Source organism: Micromys minutus (genome assembly GCF_963924665.1).
Source record: "Micromys minutus genome assembly, chromosome: 1".
Taxonomy (NCBI): Eukaryota; Metazoa; Chordata; class Mammalia; order Rodentia; family Muridae; genus Micromys; species Micromys minutus.
Window position 1 is genome coordinate 75,833,439 of NC_137969.1, and position 15,981 is coordinate 75,849,419.

The 15,981-nt window shown below is 39.0% G+C and overlaps 1 protein-coding gene across 7 annotated transcripts in view; it reads left to right on the forward strand.

Annotated features, from left to right (window-relative positions):
- Positions 1–15,981, forward strand: part of DCAF6 (DDB1 and CUL4 associated factor 6) — a 104,417-nt gene that overhangs the window by 2,269 nt on the left and 86,167 nt on the right. The gene's annotated exons all lie outside the window — the stretch shown is intronic.

The window sequence follows — 15,981 nt, forward strand, 5'->3', positions numbered from 1 at the left end:
AACACCTGCAATCCCAGCACTTCCAAGGTGAAGGGTGGTGGGGAAGATCACCTGTTTAAGACCACCTTTGCAATAAAAACTAGTCAGTCTAATTAATATCTGTCACCTAATTTTCTTTGTGTGTGGGTGGAGTGGTGGTGACCTTTCTCATAAAGCCTTTTTTCCTTGTTCTTTCTGTTTCTTTCTTTCTTTCTTTTTTTTCTTTTTGATGAGGAAGGAGGCTTGCTGAGAGTTTGAAGGATATTTAGTGAAACTCTGTCTCAAAAAAAAAAAAAAAAAAAAAAAAAAGCCTTTTAAATTCCAAATGCAAAGAACTTAGAAAGTTAATTGATTTCTTAATTTGGGTCTCCAGATCCCTTGTAAATAGCTGGGGTAGGGGATAGAGACAGGAATGTTACTGGGTTTGATGATTACTGTCATGTCAGCCTAGCTAAATTGAGAGATCAGGCTTTAGCAAGTGATCCTGTCTCAAAGGAATAAGGGGAGAGGGCACTATATGTCCCCTGGCCTTCATGCATAGGCTGGTGTACCCACATGAACAGTCAGGTGGATATAACATGCATATTATATATACAAGCCAGGTATGGTAGTTTACATGTATAATCCCAATATTTAGGGGGCTGAGGTAGGATTGTCTACAAATTCCAGGCCAACCTGGCATATATAGTCCAGAATGAGATGAGACCCTGTGTGGAAAAACAAAACAAAACAAAACAAAAAAACAAAACAAAACAAACCAAAACAAAAAAGCTGAGGCAGTAGGGAAGCAGGATGGTGAATAAGGCCCTTACTATTGAGATTTGACATCCTGAGTTAGATTCCTGGGGCCAGTGCAGTAGGAAAGACCTGACTCCCTTGTCCTCTGATCCATATACATGTAATGTGATCCATTCCTTACCCTAAATAAAATAAATGTGGGTTTGTGTGTGTGTGTGTGTGTGTGTGTGTGTGTGTGTGTGTGTTTTGTGATGTTTTTCTAAACTGGTTACCTGTAATCTCAGTTTTATGGGAGCCAGAGGCAGCAGGGTACCACTGTGTTTAAAGGCCATCTTGAGGTACATAGAGGTAATACAAAGAAAACAAAAACACCAAATTTCACCTAGAATTCATTTTAAAACCCTGGTGAGAGTTTACAAAGATGCTATAAATAGTGAAATTGAGGTAGCTTTTATTTTATTAGTGTTTGTAAACACAAGTCTTCAGTTCTTGGGTAAGTCAGTAAGATCGCTGGGTTCTATAATGTGTTTTAGCTTTGTTCTTCAACATAATTTGCACCGTACCACAGCCCCACTTGGTGTGTAGGCTCCAGCTCTTCTTGTCAATATTTGCCTTACTTACTCTTCCTAATGTTAATGCCCCCTTTTTAAGATATATTTTATGCCCATAAATGTTCTCCCCCCACTGTGTGTGTGTGTGTGTGTGTGTGTGTGTGTGTCTGTCTGTCTGTCTGTCTGTCTGTCTGTCTGTGTTCTCTGACATTCAGGCCTGGTGCCTGCGGAAGTAGAGGGCCTAGAACTGGAGGTAAGGCTAATTGTGAATCATCATGTGGGTGCTGGGAACCGAACCAAGGCTTCTGTAAAAGCAATACATGCTTTTAACCATCAAACCATCTTTCTAGCCCTAATTTTAGCTGGTTTTGGTAACAGGTGGATAGAGGTGTATTGCTTCACTTTGCATTTTTCTAATAGCTAAAGATCAAATATTCTTTTGTTTTCTCTTAGATCCACATATATTAAATGTGAAGTTTACCATTGAAATAATTTATTTACATGTCTGTCCATCCATCCATCCATCTATCTATCTTAACTGTGTGCATATCTGTTTTGGTACAGTCCTTAAGTAAATAGATTAGAAAATTTATTGTATTTAATTTTTGAGATGGAGGCTCACTATGTAGCTGTGACTGGCCTGTGACTCAATATGTATATATCAAGCTGGCCTCAGATTCACTGAGCTCCACCTGCCTCCTGTCTCCTGAATGCTGGGATTAAATAGATTTGTTTGTCTTAACATACATTTTCCCCTATTTGTCTTGTCATTTTTCCCTTAATTTTTTATTTCATTTTTATTGTATTTTTGGTCTTTTAATACCTTATATAGAGCAGACTGATTTGGAGCTACTTTCCAAATGCTGAGGTGATAGGTGTATTGCCACCATGCCTGGTGCTGTTTTCTTTTTCTGAAGTCCTCCCTTTCTTTTACCTCTCCCAATCTGTCCCTGCACTCCTTGTTTCTCTTCTCTTTCCTTCCCTCTTTCCCTCTCTCCTACCTCCTCTTTCTTGCCATTCCTTTCCCCACACCCTTCATGTTCCCTGGACTGCTCTTTGTTTGTCCCCCTCCTTCTTAAAACAGGGTCTCATGTAACCCAAGGCTGGCCTTGAAATATTATTACATGGCAGTCTTTTAACAGTGTTTTCCGAACATTATTCTTAACAATATTTATAGTTTAATATTTTTGAAATTTTTGTGTTCTGTTTAAGAATCTACATAATCAAAAATATTTTTCCTGGTTTTTTTTTTTTTTTTTTTTTTTTTTTTGCCCCTTGGAAGTTTTCTATTTTATCTCATATATTTAACACTAAGAACAATTTAAAGTTCATTTTTGATGCATGCTATGGGATGAATCAAGTTTCATTTCTTCACTTATGAATGTAAAATTGATCCACCACTGTTTGTGAAAAGACTTTCCTCCTTTGTTGAAAATCAATTAACCATATATGTTCAAGTCAATTTCTCCACCACATTCATTGATTTAAGTTTTTGTCTTTGTGCCAGTACTTTATTGGTTATAGTAAATGTTTAAAATGGGGTTAGTTTGTAATAGGAGATGAAATGAAGGGAAGAGAAAATGAAATAACATGTCCATTTGCAGTTGACTGCTTCCCTGGCACCTTTTGGGAAATAATGCATAACTGTCTTAGTTTCTATTCTGTTGCTGTGAAGAGATATTATGATCAAGTAGCATCTTACAAAAGGGAACATTTAATTGGGGGTTTACTTACAGTTTTGAGGGTTGGTCCATAATCATCTTAATGGAAAGTAGATAAGCATGGCATTGTAGCTGTAATTGAGAGCTTTGCATCCTAATCCCCTGGGGGGGGGGGGAGACAGAGAGACAGAGAGACAGAGAGAGAGAGAGAGAGAGAGAGAGAGAGAGAGAGAGAGAGAGAGAGACAGAGAGACAGAAACGGAGACAGACAGAGACAGAGCTACTGGGCCTGGTTCAGGCTTTTAAAGTCTCAAAGCTCACCCACAGAGATACACTTTCTTCACAAGGCCATATCTATTCCAACAAGGCCACACCTCCTAATCCTTCCCAAACACTTTCACTTCTTGATTACTTAAGCAAATATATGAGCCTTTGGAGGCCATGGTCATTCAAACTAGTATGATATGTTAGGTTCTTCTGGTAAAAGTATTTTTTTTTTTTTTTTGGTCCATAAGCTCTTTTCTCCTGCAAAAGGTGGTCCCAAGTTTGCAAACCCCTTTGATTCTCTGGCACATTAGCCTGGTTGATAATCTGTAAATTTACAAATGGCTTGTTTAGAGTTGTTACTAATTTTCTGTGTGTATCAGGAGCTTCCCTTGCCCAAAACAATGCCAAGATCTCCTTTAATCAGGGGAAAAATAATTTTACAATCCCAAAAGAACATTCTGAACCCATGCTGAACCTAGAAAACAATGGTATATAAAGATATAAGATGGGGAGGAATATCTCTCCCCTTAATGAGAATTGTCCTTGTTCTCCAGTAACCCTACTCTGGGGTGAAGTTGCTTACAGACCCGTGGTGTTCAGCTTGCCTGCTTTCTGCTGTCTGAGTTGGGCATTCTCATTCTTTGAAGATCTTCGTCTATACACACCCTCACCTCCCCTCCTCCCCCACACCGACCATGGGATTGCTACAGGCTACCAGAGCTGAGCCTGTCTGCTTTCTTGATATCTAATTCAGAAAGTACAATTTCCCTTTTTCTTTTCTCACATCTTTTGGCAGCTGTTGTGATCTCCAGCTTGCTTGCCCCATTTTTATTTCTCAAATTCCAGTACAATTGTCTTTCATTTTTCTTCTCTCAGTGCAAAACAAAGCTCCAACTCAAAGGAATAAGAGATTTTTTATTCTGGGCCAAATATAAATGATTATGTTTTGGGAACACAGATTCAAGCTGCTCTGAATAACATGTTACAATGTAGAAGATCCTCCAGTGTATAAGCAGTTACATGAACTTGTATGGCCATGAAATAAAAGGAGTCAAAAATCAAGTCATTCTCCAAATTTATTGCTGAGAACAAAAGGTGGGTGGGTTATACCAGAGGGAGAAATTCTCCTTTAGGTTTTGAATGTTATTCAATAACATTATTAGCTTTGGGGTTGCTGGAAACTAGTGATTTTTTTTAAGTTTATACATTCCAAAGGTTTTGCCTGAAAGCTGCACGAATGTAGGTCAGACACAGAGGTGGGCAGTGAGTGCCTCATAAAGAGTTAAAGGTAGCCTAAGCTAGCCAGACTCAATATCTATAGCATCCCAACTCTTCCATAATCAGAACATTCTAATCAATCAGCTTTGTAGAATCTTTTTTTTTACATAGGTTGGTTCCCCCTCCCTGCAGCTTCATTTAATGCATATGAATCTGTTTTTTAAATTATCTGTAACTTTAAGATCCAGCTAAAGGGATCCTCTGTCCCCTAATGTCATGTGACACTTGGTCCTTGTCTCTTTTCAAAATTTCCCAGGTTATTAGCTCTTTCCATTTCCATATGCAATTTTAAAACAGCTTGTCTGTCCTAGCTTGTGATGCACATTGATAATCTCAGATCTTAGGGGACAGAGACAGGAGGATTGCTGCAAGTTTGAGACCAGCCTGGTCTACATAGTAAATTCCGGGTCAGTTGGGGCTACATAGCAAAGCCTGGTCTCAAAATCACCACCACCATCAACAAAATTACTGCCTGTCAGTTTCTCAGAAACAGTAACAAAAGACTTGATGTTTTGTGTTTGTCTCAGTCAGGGTTTCTATTCCTACACAAAACATCATGACCAAGAAGTAAGTTGGGAAGGAAAGGGTTTATTCGGCTTACACTTTCACATTGCTGTTCATCACTAAAGGAAGTCAGGGCTGGAACTCAAGCAGGTCAGGAAGCAGGAGCTGATGCAGAGGCCATGGAGGAATGTTACTTACTGGCTTGCTTCCCCTGGCTTGCTCAGCCTGCTTTCTTATAGAACCTAGGGATGACACCACCTACAGTGGGCCCTTCCATCCCTAATCACTAATTGAGAAAATGCCTCAGCTGGATCTCACAGAGGCATTTCCTCAAGGAAGGCTCCTTACTCTGTGATAATACCAGCTTGTGTCAAGTTGACACACAAAACCAGCCAGTATAGTGTTCAATCTGTATTATGTCTGGGAGAACTTTCATCTTTATAGCACTGAATCTTTCAAACTATGATTCTGGTCTATCTCTTTATTTGGTATTCTTTGATTCAGTAGTTTTGTGTTTTGCTGTGTTGGGGATTCAATTCAGGGCTTCATTTCATGTTAAGCTTTCACTGAACTATAGCCCCAGCCCTGAAATGGGCTTAGAAAAATAAAAACAATTGGTCTTATATATTGAACCACAATTAAAACCAGTACCCCAGTGTTAATTTCTTTTGAAATTTAATAATCAGGAAACTGACAGAATTCACATTCCTTATTCAGATTTTATAATGTTACACGAATTCATTTATAAATGTGCATTAGTTCCATAGAATGTAGTCTAATATTTATTTTGACAAATTAATGTTAATTTTAATTAGCTAATTATGGATTAATGTGGTTAAAAGATAAAATTCCACCATATGGATCTTTTGTGTTACTGTTTTTTCTACCTTTTCTTTACTGCTGTAACCCTGACAACCACAGTTCTGTTCTCAACACAGTTTTGTTACTTCAGAGATGTCATATTCGGTTATTGTAGCACATGACTGTATTCTAAATTACCTAGGAGAGTAAGCAGCTGGATTATTTAAATCCATAAGTTTGAGACCAACCTGGACAAATTATCTCAAAAGAAGAACAATATTTTGAGACACATAAATGATGATATTTAGTATTTCAGATTAGATTTTTACTTGGCATAATTGTCTTGAAATACATCTAAATTACACACATCAATAATTTATTCCCTTTTATTGTGTATAAATGTTTATTCATCTGTTTTTAGATAGTTGGAGTGTTTCTGATTTGGGGTTAAGAATAAAGTTATTTTTGGTATACACCTTTGCTCCCAGCACTTAGGAGGCAGAGGCAGGAGCATCTATCTGTCTGCACATTCTCAGTATGTGCAGTGTGTTAGATGATATCTTTAGTCTTACTTGGCTTGAAGAGCATGACAGATAAGCCTCACTTGCTTCCTGTAAAGCACCCATGGTTGTGTGCTAGAAGTGCAGTTGTAGTTTGAAGTCCTGGGTTTTTTTTTTTTTTTTTTTTTTTTTAATGCCAGAGCTGGAAGTTCAATGGACTTAGGAACTTGTGATAGCATCTAGTCTTGCAGAATGCTGTTCCAGGCCTGAAATGATGGAGTTTGCTTACTCTTGTGTGCTTTCCCTCTGGTGGATTTGTGCAAGTCATGGTGTAAACCTTTATTCACCTGCTGTCTTGTGGAGTGAAAGCCAGATTTGTGAAGTGTTAGAGAACAATAGCAGCAGCATTGAGGTCGCTGGGTTTTTAAGTTCTTGATGTATTTTAGATACTGATTCTTGGTTACATACACCTTTTTCCCCCTTTTTTGGTGATACTTCTTTTATTCTGTTATAGAGGTTTTTTTTGTTGTTTGTTTTTTTTAAACTTTTTATTAGTTCTTTATGAATTTCACATCATGCATCCCAGTTCTCCCCTCCTCTTATCCCTGCCCTCCACCCAAAAGAGGAAAAATATTCTCATTGTGGAAGCTGTAGTGTATCACAGTGTGTCCCATGGTATAACCTCATGTCTACACCTCTTTGCTTGCAAATGTTCATTACAGTGACTAGTTGTCTTGGTAGGAGGCCTCTCGCTCCTGCTACTTTATCAGTACTGGAACCTCACTGGGATTTCTGTTGTTGCCTTGTGTCATGGAGCCCTGTAGATCTGGATCTGTAGGATGGGCCCCTTCATGCACTCCAGCAGTTCATCAGTGGGGTGAATAGATGTTGGAGTGAGTCAATTCATAGCCTTGGATCTGAGCAGTCCACAGGCTCTCCTACTGTCTTATTGGCTGTTACACCTGCAGGGCCAGCTCACCAGCAACTCCTCCAACCAGAGCCAGCTCTACCCTAGGAGAGGTGCAGGGCCTGTTGTCCTAAGTGTTGCAGCTGGTGAGAAAAAAGGCCAATTCTCCCACTCCCATGACCCTGGGGCCAGCTCTCCCACTTGCCATAGATGGACTGTGACGACGGAGGGAAGGAGAGCTAGCTCTTTTGGGCTGACCCCCTTGGGGAGGGGGCAGCTCACCTGCAGCCTCCACATTCAGGGCCAGCTCTACTGTGATGCCCAGATGAGGTTCAGGACACAGTGCTGCAGCAGGTTATGGGCCAAGCCAGCTTTCTTGCTCTCATGACTCCAGGGCTAGCTCTCCTGCCTGCTGCAGGTGGTAAAGGACAAAGTGTCTCTCCTTCATCCAAACCACTGCAGGGGAGATGAGTGATAGGGCCAGCTTTCTTACACTGTATCCTTGGGGCTGGCTCAACTAAAACTCCAATTGTTAGGGTCAGTTCTCTTGCTCTCATGCTTCAAAAGCCAGCTCTCTCATGATGCCCAGGTGAAGGGGGAGGCAGTTCTGCATAGTCCTTAAACATCACTATGTCCTACACAGCAGCCCAGACCTTTGATGGTAATAGACCCCTGCTACTGCTGCAGGGCCATAGACCCAGACATGATTCCCAGTGACAGCACAGGCCAGGACCCTACCATGATCCTGGCATCACCAGCTGCTCACATCAGGCTGTTCCTCACTACCACTGAGTCTCCAATTAGCTTCTCTTCATTGTGCCCACATCTTTGTGTTTCTCTTCCATTTCCCCATCACTTCCTTGCTTCCTTTAGTGGCCACTGGGGTCTCTGACTTTCTGAAGTTGTCCCAGGAGTGCTGTGGTGCGCTTTTACATTATGGTGCTGGGCCAAGGTCTGTGGGGTGCCTGACAGGTGGTCATCTCAAGCTAGCTCCTTCCCTGGCCAACCCAAGGGACCCCTTCTGAGGGTCGTCTTTTTCTGGCTCACTGTTCCCCATTCCCCTTCCCAGAGCCCACAAGCATGGTTCTTCTAATTTCAGCTTGCTTCCCATCTGGCCGACTGTTGCAGTTTGCCTGGGTGCAGGATTGGTGGTTGTCTCAGGCTCACTTTTTCAGAGTATGTTAGGCTACTAATCATTCAGGTGTTCATAGGTCAGAACACTGAACATAGACAGCAGCCACACCTACAATGCATCCAGGGGCAGGGGTGCAGTAAACTGATTGCCAGTTTGTCACTTTTTTTCTTTTATAGATTACATTTTAGTATCATGTCACAAAGAACTCTTATCACTATGAGTGATCCTTAAAATTTTACAGTTTGTACTTCAATCTAGGTTTCATCATGAGTTAATTTTTGTAGGTCTGAATTTCAGTTCAAAATTAATTTTTGTACTATGAGTATCAACTCACTCAAGTTATTGAAAAGCATGTTTTTCCTTCATTAAATGTACCTGATTCTGAATTTTCTGTGTTGTTCTTGTGTCTGGGAACATAGTACTGTCTTGTTTCTATAGTAACACTGTGCTTTAACATCAGGATAGAGTAATTCCCCCTCTTCAAAATCATTTGCTATAAGCTTACCCATATATCCAAATTCATTGCTGGAATTTTGACAGTTGTTTGTGGACTTAACGATGAATTTGGGGAAACTGGTATCTTTATTATTATCCTGAGTCTTTTACTCTATGAATATGATGTATTACTCCATTAATTTAGGACTTTGATAAAGTTATAGATATTATTATATGAGTTTTTTATGTTTATGCTTAAATGAAAAGTTAAATTTTCTGTGATGCTGTTGTGAATAGTGTCAGGTTTAAGTTCAGTTTTCACATGCTCATTGTTACTAATAAAGTGAGATTTTGTAGTTGGTTAAGGTGGCTCAGGTGTATATAATCCTCATGCTTGGGAGGTAGAGACAAAGAGGATCTGCAGTTTAAAGTTATTATTCTTGGCTACGTAGAGTTAAAGGCCCTTCTGGCCTATGGGAAGCCCTGCCTCCAACAAAATTATCCAGGCAAACAGCAGCAAAATAGCTGCTTCTGTTGGTCTTTCTCAGCTCACATATTAGTAGTTCAAGGATTTTAAAAATATTTCTCAAGATTTTGTATGTTGATATTCTTTTCCTATAGGAAAGTGTTTTTCTTACTCAATCTGCATTTTAAATTTTTTCTTGTGGGCTAGAAAAATGGCTTAACAGTTAATATCAAAGGCTGTTCTCCCAGAGGGCCTGTGTTCAGTTCCTAGCACCCACAGGGTGCTCACAACCATCTGCAACTCCAGTCCTAGGGGATCCAACACCATCTTTTGACTTTCTCAGGCACCATACAGATGTACATATTACATATATGTAAGAAAAATACCCATACACATAAAAGAACATAAACTAAAACCTAAAATATAAAGGTTAAATAATTAATTTTTTTACATTATTATATAGGCTAAACTGGTAGTACTGTCTTTAATAGTTGTAGTGAAAGTGAACATTCTTGCCTCATTTCTGATTTTAGGTAAGAAGCAGTAAGTGTAAATTATAGTTTTCTTGTTTGTTTTAATAGATATTTTTAACTAGGTTGAAAAAAATTTTCCATTCAAAGCTTACTGAAGATTTAATGTGTAAGGGTTCAATCACAGAAAAAGCCACATGTCGCTTTGATAGCACACTAAATTGGAGAGGAAAGCATTTACTTGGCTTATGTCATTGCTCTAGAGGCAGTGGGACCTAGGAGAACAGAGTTAATAAATGAGGCAGACTATAGTCTCATGCAAGAGCCAACTTTATTCAGAGCATCAGACACTTTATACTCTGAAGGTTAAGAAAGGTCACCTGAGTAAAGTTCTCATGAGGTCAAGCTGTACAGCCATAAGGACAAGATACACATAGCAAAAACATGTTTTTCTATTGAGACATATAAAGGATAGTTTAAACATTTAATTGAATGCCAACAGCAAGTAATAATGAGCAATCTGAAGTAAACTCAGTTCTATCTGCTACATCTGGGAGGAGGACAAAAACACATTCCAAGAACAATCCCATATTTTGAAGAAATTGAAGCTCTTGTTTTCTCAGAGTATTCTCACAAGCACTCATAATTCTCACACGACTATTCCTGGACTGTGTGCTGACAGGCTTATAGGTTGTAGTCTGTCATAAAGAGAAGCAGGGACAATGCAAATGCCTTAGCTTGCTTTCAGAGTGGCTTTCTTACATAGCCAGAGCCACTTGCCAGTGGGTTTCATCGCTCACAGTGAGCTGGGCTGTCCTACATCAATTTGATTCAGAAAATGCTACATAGATATGCCCACAGGACAATGTGAGTGAGGCAGTTCCTCAATTGAGGTTTTTGTTTTTTTTTGTTTTGTTTTGTTTTGTTTTTTAGGCGACTCTTAAGTTTTGTGTTGTTGATAAAAGCTAACCAGCACAACTGCTACAAACATACAGATAAAGTTGAGTCTTGCCCTTATCGTTGTGGGAACTCATTAAAGAGCTTTTGTGAAGCTGTTCTCTTTGTGTCTGATTCTAGGACTTGACATCTATAGGGTAGCAGTTGTATAAAAGTATATCTTAGGGGGTTTTCTCTGTTTTCCTTGTACTCGAATAACTGTAGGGCTTTCTATACCAGCTCTAGCCTGTTTTAGTTCCCAAATAAAGACACGGAGACCTGGTATTTTTTATTAACAAGTTGCATGCAGTAAGGTGGGCAGGTTCTGATATAATCCAACTAGGTGCTGCTACCCAACCAAATGTCCTGGTATTTGCTCTTTGGTCTTGCCCCCAGTTTGCTCTTGTCCATGTGTGGTCTCATGGCTGCTTTATCATCGAGATCTCAAGGCAAATCCCCCTGGTCTCTCCAGGTGGTTTTTTCACACCTTTTCTCTCACTTCTCTCTGGTCTCCTTGAGAACCCCCTGACCAGATCAGACAGTAGTCCTGCCTTATCCTACTGCACAGGTGTTGGCTGATCAGCACTTTATTAACCAACCAGAAGTGATGGAAACAATTTTTACATACCATCATCTGGACTGCAACCAGATGTGTGGGCATAGAAATCAGCATTGAATACACTGTGCACAAAACCATCCTCCAACACAGTTGGAAAGGGAAGGTAGTGTCAAGTGGAAGGAAGCAAGGGCAAGCTTGAATATTGAATACCAGTATTAGTGGTGTTTTACTTTCATCTTCCCAAATTTTATATAGACATGGCTGTCTATCTTGATTAATGATAGGATTCATTCCCGGAATGAAGTCTGGAAAATGTGGTTTAGATTAACTGAGATAAACAGTTCATACTAACCATATATTTCCTTTTGGTTATTGAATGGAAAATTTGTTGTAGAGCTGTAAAGGTGCCTTTCTACACCCATTAAAGATGGATGATTTATGCCCTCTCCTACTGGTACCTTTGTCTTTGCCTAAAATAAGGTTGTACATGAACCTTTGCACAAGGCTGTTTTCTAGGTGTATTAGTTATTCTTGTTAAGTGATAAAATACCCTGACAAAAGCAGCTTAAGGTAGAATGGCTTGATTTTTGGTGCAGTTCATCACAGTGAGGAGACTTACGTTGTGAGGGTCTTGAGACTGCTGGGTTTGCTGTATCTACTGTCAGGAAGCAGTGAGAGAGGGATGCTTGTGCTTAGCCAGCTTTCTTCTCATGAAGTAAGACTAAGACCAGAGCCCACAGAATGGTGCCACTCAAATGAAGAGTTCATCTTCCAGGACTAGAGAGATGGCTTAGTGGCATTTGCTCTTAGAATACCTCAGCTTACTTCTTCAGTTGTAATCTAAACCCATGTGTACTGTACACAACATCCATTCAGACTTCTCTGAGATGGGGGGTGGGTTAGGGAGACAAGGAGAGCAGCATGAAGTTAGAGCTCATGCTGCGTACTGTGTTATGTGTGTGTAATCTTTTCCCTCTGACTTTGGAAGAAATGGTGGGGTTGAGAAAGTGGTTCAATGGTAGAGTGGTTGCCGAGCACGTGTAAGGTCACGGACTTGATCGCTGACACTTGAGAGAGAGGCAAAGAGGAGAATTAGGAAAATCACCTAATAAGTACGTGTAATTTTTAATACTGGTCAAAAGAGTTTAATTTAATATGAAATAATTCAGGTTTTTAAATGTGAAGCTTATTTTTTGGTTGGTTTTGGCTTCAGGAAGCACAGTTTTGTGGGATATCTAGACAACACATCAGTTTGTGTCCAGACTCTCACAGAAGCATTGTATTATTCAGGAATAATTTATATAACGGTATCATGCCCTACTTCCAGCCTTTAGGGTACATATTTCCTATGAGAGGGCTCTTGCAGAACAATTCACTTTATTTTGTATATTTTATGACCTACCACCATTTTGTCTAGATCAAAATGGCTGTAGCCAGACATTTAAATTCAGGCTTTACATTTTTAGAAAATTATAATATTTTAGCATTTACTACTTGTAATTTTTATCACATTACTAATTTGAGCACCTGGTTACTTTAATTCAGAAAGATTACCAAACCTACCTTTGGCCAAAAGGAAATTATTTTAAAAAAATGTTTCTGTCTCCTACAATTTTGTTTTTTAAAAAACTGAAAATAAGATTCAAAAGCTAATTATAGGCATAGAATATAGCTTGGTGGTAGATAATTTCTTGCTTAACATGCATGGGTGGGGTGTGGGACAGGGAGTTTAAAAAAGAACAGTAGAGCAATGTGGTTTATTAAACTACTGAATTTCTTAGTTTTTTATCTTTAAGATCTATTATAATGGCATGGCACTGTTACAATATTTTAATAAAACATTTACACTTATAGAGTCACTTAATACAATATATATGACATAGCAAACAAAAGGAAGAAAACCGATACTTTACCTACATACACCTGCTGCACAGTCTCTGGTATTTGCTTCACAAAGTTTTTAAAAGATAAAAATCTTATATAAAATAGTTATTTTTATAGTCATGGGCTTTCAAATTAAATACCTGAATGTTCTGTTTATCAATGTATATTCCATAGAAATGGTTACATCAAATACTTTAATATTTAGAAAAACATTAAGAAACCAGCTTTTAAATGGCTGCTATACTTTAAATGTGCTAATTCAAGACTCATTTATACTTTTAAAATATACATCCTGTAGGTATGAAAGTTTTTTAAAGAAAAACGACATCTCTTCCCTTCTCCCCCTCCTTCTCTCCCCCCTCCCTCCCCAAGACAGGGTTTCTCTGTGTAGCCCTTGCTGCCCTGGAACTTGCTTTTTAGACCAGGCTGGTCTCAAACTCAGAGCTCCACCCGCCTCTGCCTTCCTGCTTAGATTAAAGGCTTGTGCCGCCACACCTGGCCCAAATTTATATTTTCAAATGGCTGGTGTGATTGCTGTAAGAACTGCCCTGCTTCCAGTCTCCATCTGCACTCAGAGCTAGGGCCATCCCACTACCATCGGGATCCACAACCTGCCCACAGAGAGCTGAGCACCCAGGAGCGCTCCCACTTCTAAGCCCACAAGCCCACAAGCTCCAGTCAGAGACAACAAGACCAACTAGCATCACAGATAACAAGATGGCAAGGGGCAAGCAAAAGAACCTAAGCAACAGAAACCAAGACAACCTGGCAACATCAGAACCCAGTTCTCCCACCACAGCAAGTAGTGTATATCCCAACTCACCAGAAAAACAAGATTTGGACTTTAAATAATACCTCATGGTGATGATAGAGGGCTTCAAGAAGGACATGAATAACTAACTCTCTTAAATACAGGAGAACAGAGGTAAACAAGTAGAAGCCCTTAAAGAGGAAACACAAAAATCACTTAAAGAGCTACAGGAAAACACAATCAACACAACCAAACAGGTGAAGGAATTGAGCAAAACTATCCAGCATCTAAAAATGGAAATAGAAACAATAAAGAAATTATAAAAAGACACAACCCTGGAGATAGAATACCTAGGAAAGAGATCAGGAGTCGTAGATGCCAGCATCAACAACAGAATATAAGAGATAGAAGAGTAAATCTCAGGGCAGAAGATACAATAGAAAACATTGACAAAGTAGGCAAAGAAAATGCAAAAAGCTTCTAGCCAAAACATCCAGAAAATCCAGGACACAATGGGAAGACCAAACCTAAGGATAATAGGGAGTTGGGAGAGGGGGAAAGGGGATAACGTTTGAAATGTAAATACAGAGTACATCCAATAAAAAAATATTTTGAAAAAACAAACAAAAAACCCACACCCCTATCTTTTTAGGCTTCCCTATCATACTCTAATTGCTAGCCACCAACACTGCCACTGCCCACTAGCCTTTCTGACATTGCTGAGACACAAAATGGCCTGCCTTCCCACTGCTTATGATTGCATCAATCTGCTGACTGAAGCCTGGGCTCCTGGGTTTGGTTTCTGTCCTCCGCCATGCCATGATTCTTTAAATTTCTTTGTAGTTTCAGCACTGACCACAGAAAATGTGCCTCATTCTCTGATCAGTTTCAGGTTGAAATCTAAGATACTAAATGTACTTTTCAATGCACTTCCAATAAACTGACAACTCAGAAACCCTAGCTATAAAAAACAGACAAACAAAAAACACAAAGAACTATCCCATTGATATATTTTGGTAAACTAAGCTGCCTTTGCTAAAAAAATAAGAGCTGTGTTCTGGCTAAATGATGTTTTTAGAAACAAGGACAGTAATGAAGTCAACATTTTAGAAGTACCACTACAAATATGTATCACAGAAATAAAGTGCAGAAAACAGGTGAAGTTTGTTTGTTTTGTCACTAGTGCAGGGATCTGGTTTGTCTGTGAAGCAGAAAAGGAAAAGCTATTGGCTCTACTCAAATACTTTTAGACTGTTTTTATTCAAGTGGTTTTTATGTAATTTATTCTTTAACTTAAACATTCTTTTCCTAAAAAAAAAAAAAAAGACATTTTAAGGTAATAATTTTGACCTCATGACCTATTATAATTTTAAAAATACATGGAATTCTATAGTCAACCCCTTCCTCCACTCTAAATCTTACATACATATGTGTATACAAATATACATATCTTCAGGATCATAAAATATTTAATGTTTATAAGCTTAAAAACTACTAAATGTTAATATAGAATACATTACTGTTTATAATTTTATGTTTATAAAAATACTTTATAGCAAATGAAATGTGACCAGTGACATTGCACAAGGACTGCAGTTCAGCCTAATTATAGGCTGAGAATATAGCTAATAAAGGTAGATAATCCTGCATAGCATGCACGAGGGTCAATCCCTAGTACTGGTAGGGCAGGGAAGGGTGTTCATGAGATAATGGAATTTATTAAACTACTGAATTTCTGTGATTTGTTTTAAATATAGGAATCACAGAACATCCCTCTTAGGTAAAGCCTAGAATTAATTTAAAAAATCTGCATGTTTTTCCTATACCTAACCATCATAACACTTGAAAATATGAAGGAGGGAATAGTGGTGGCACACACCTTTAATCCCAGCTCTCTGGCAGAGGCAGGTGCATTTCTGAGTTTGAGACTAGCCTGGCTTACAGAATGAGTTCCAGGATAGCCAGGGTCACAGAGAAAAACCCTGTCTGAAAACAAACCAACCAACCAAACAAAAAAGAAACCCAAAGTGAAGAAGTCAAACAAATTAACTTGATCTTTTCTTTAAATGGCAAGAAAGTATGACGCAGAAGCTTGGCCTTCATGACAAAATGAAGAATTTAGTATAATTTTGGTACCTCATCATCCCGATTCTTCAGTC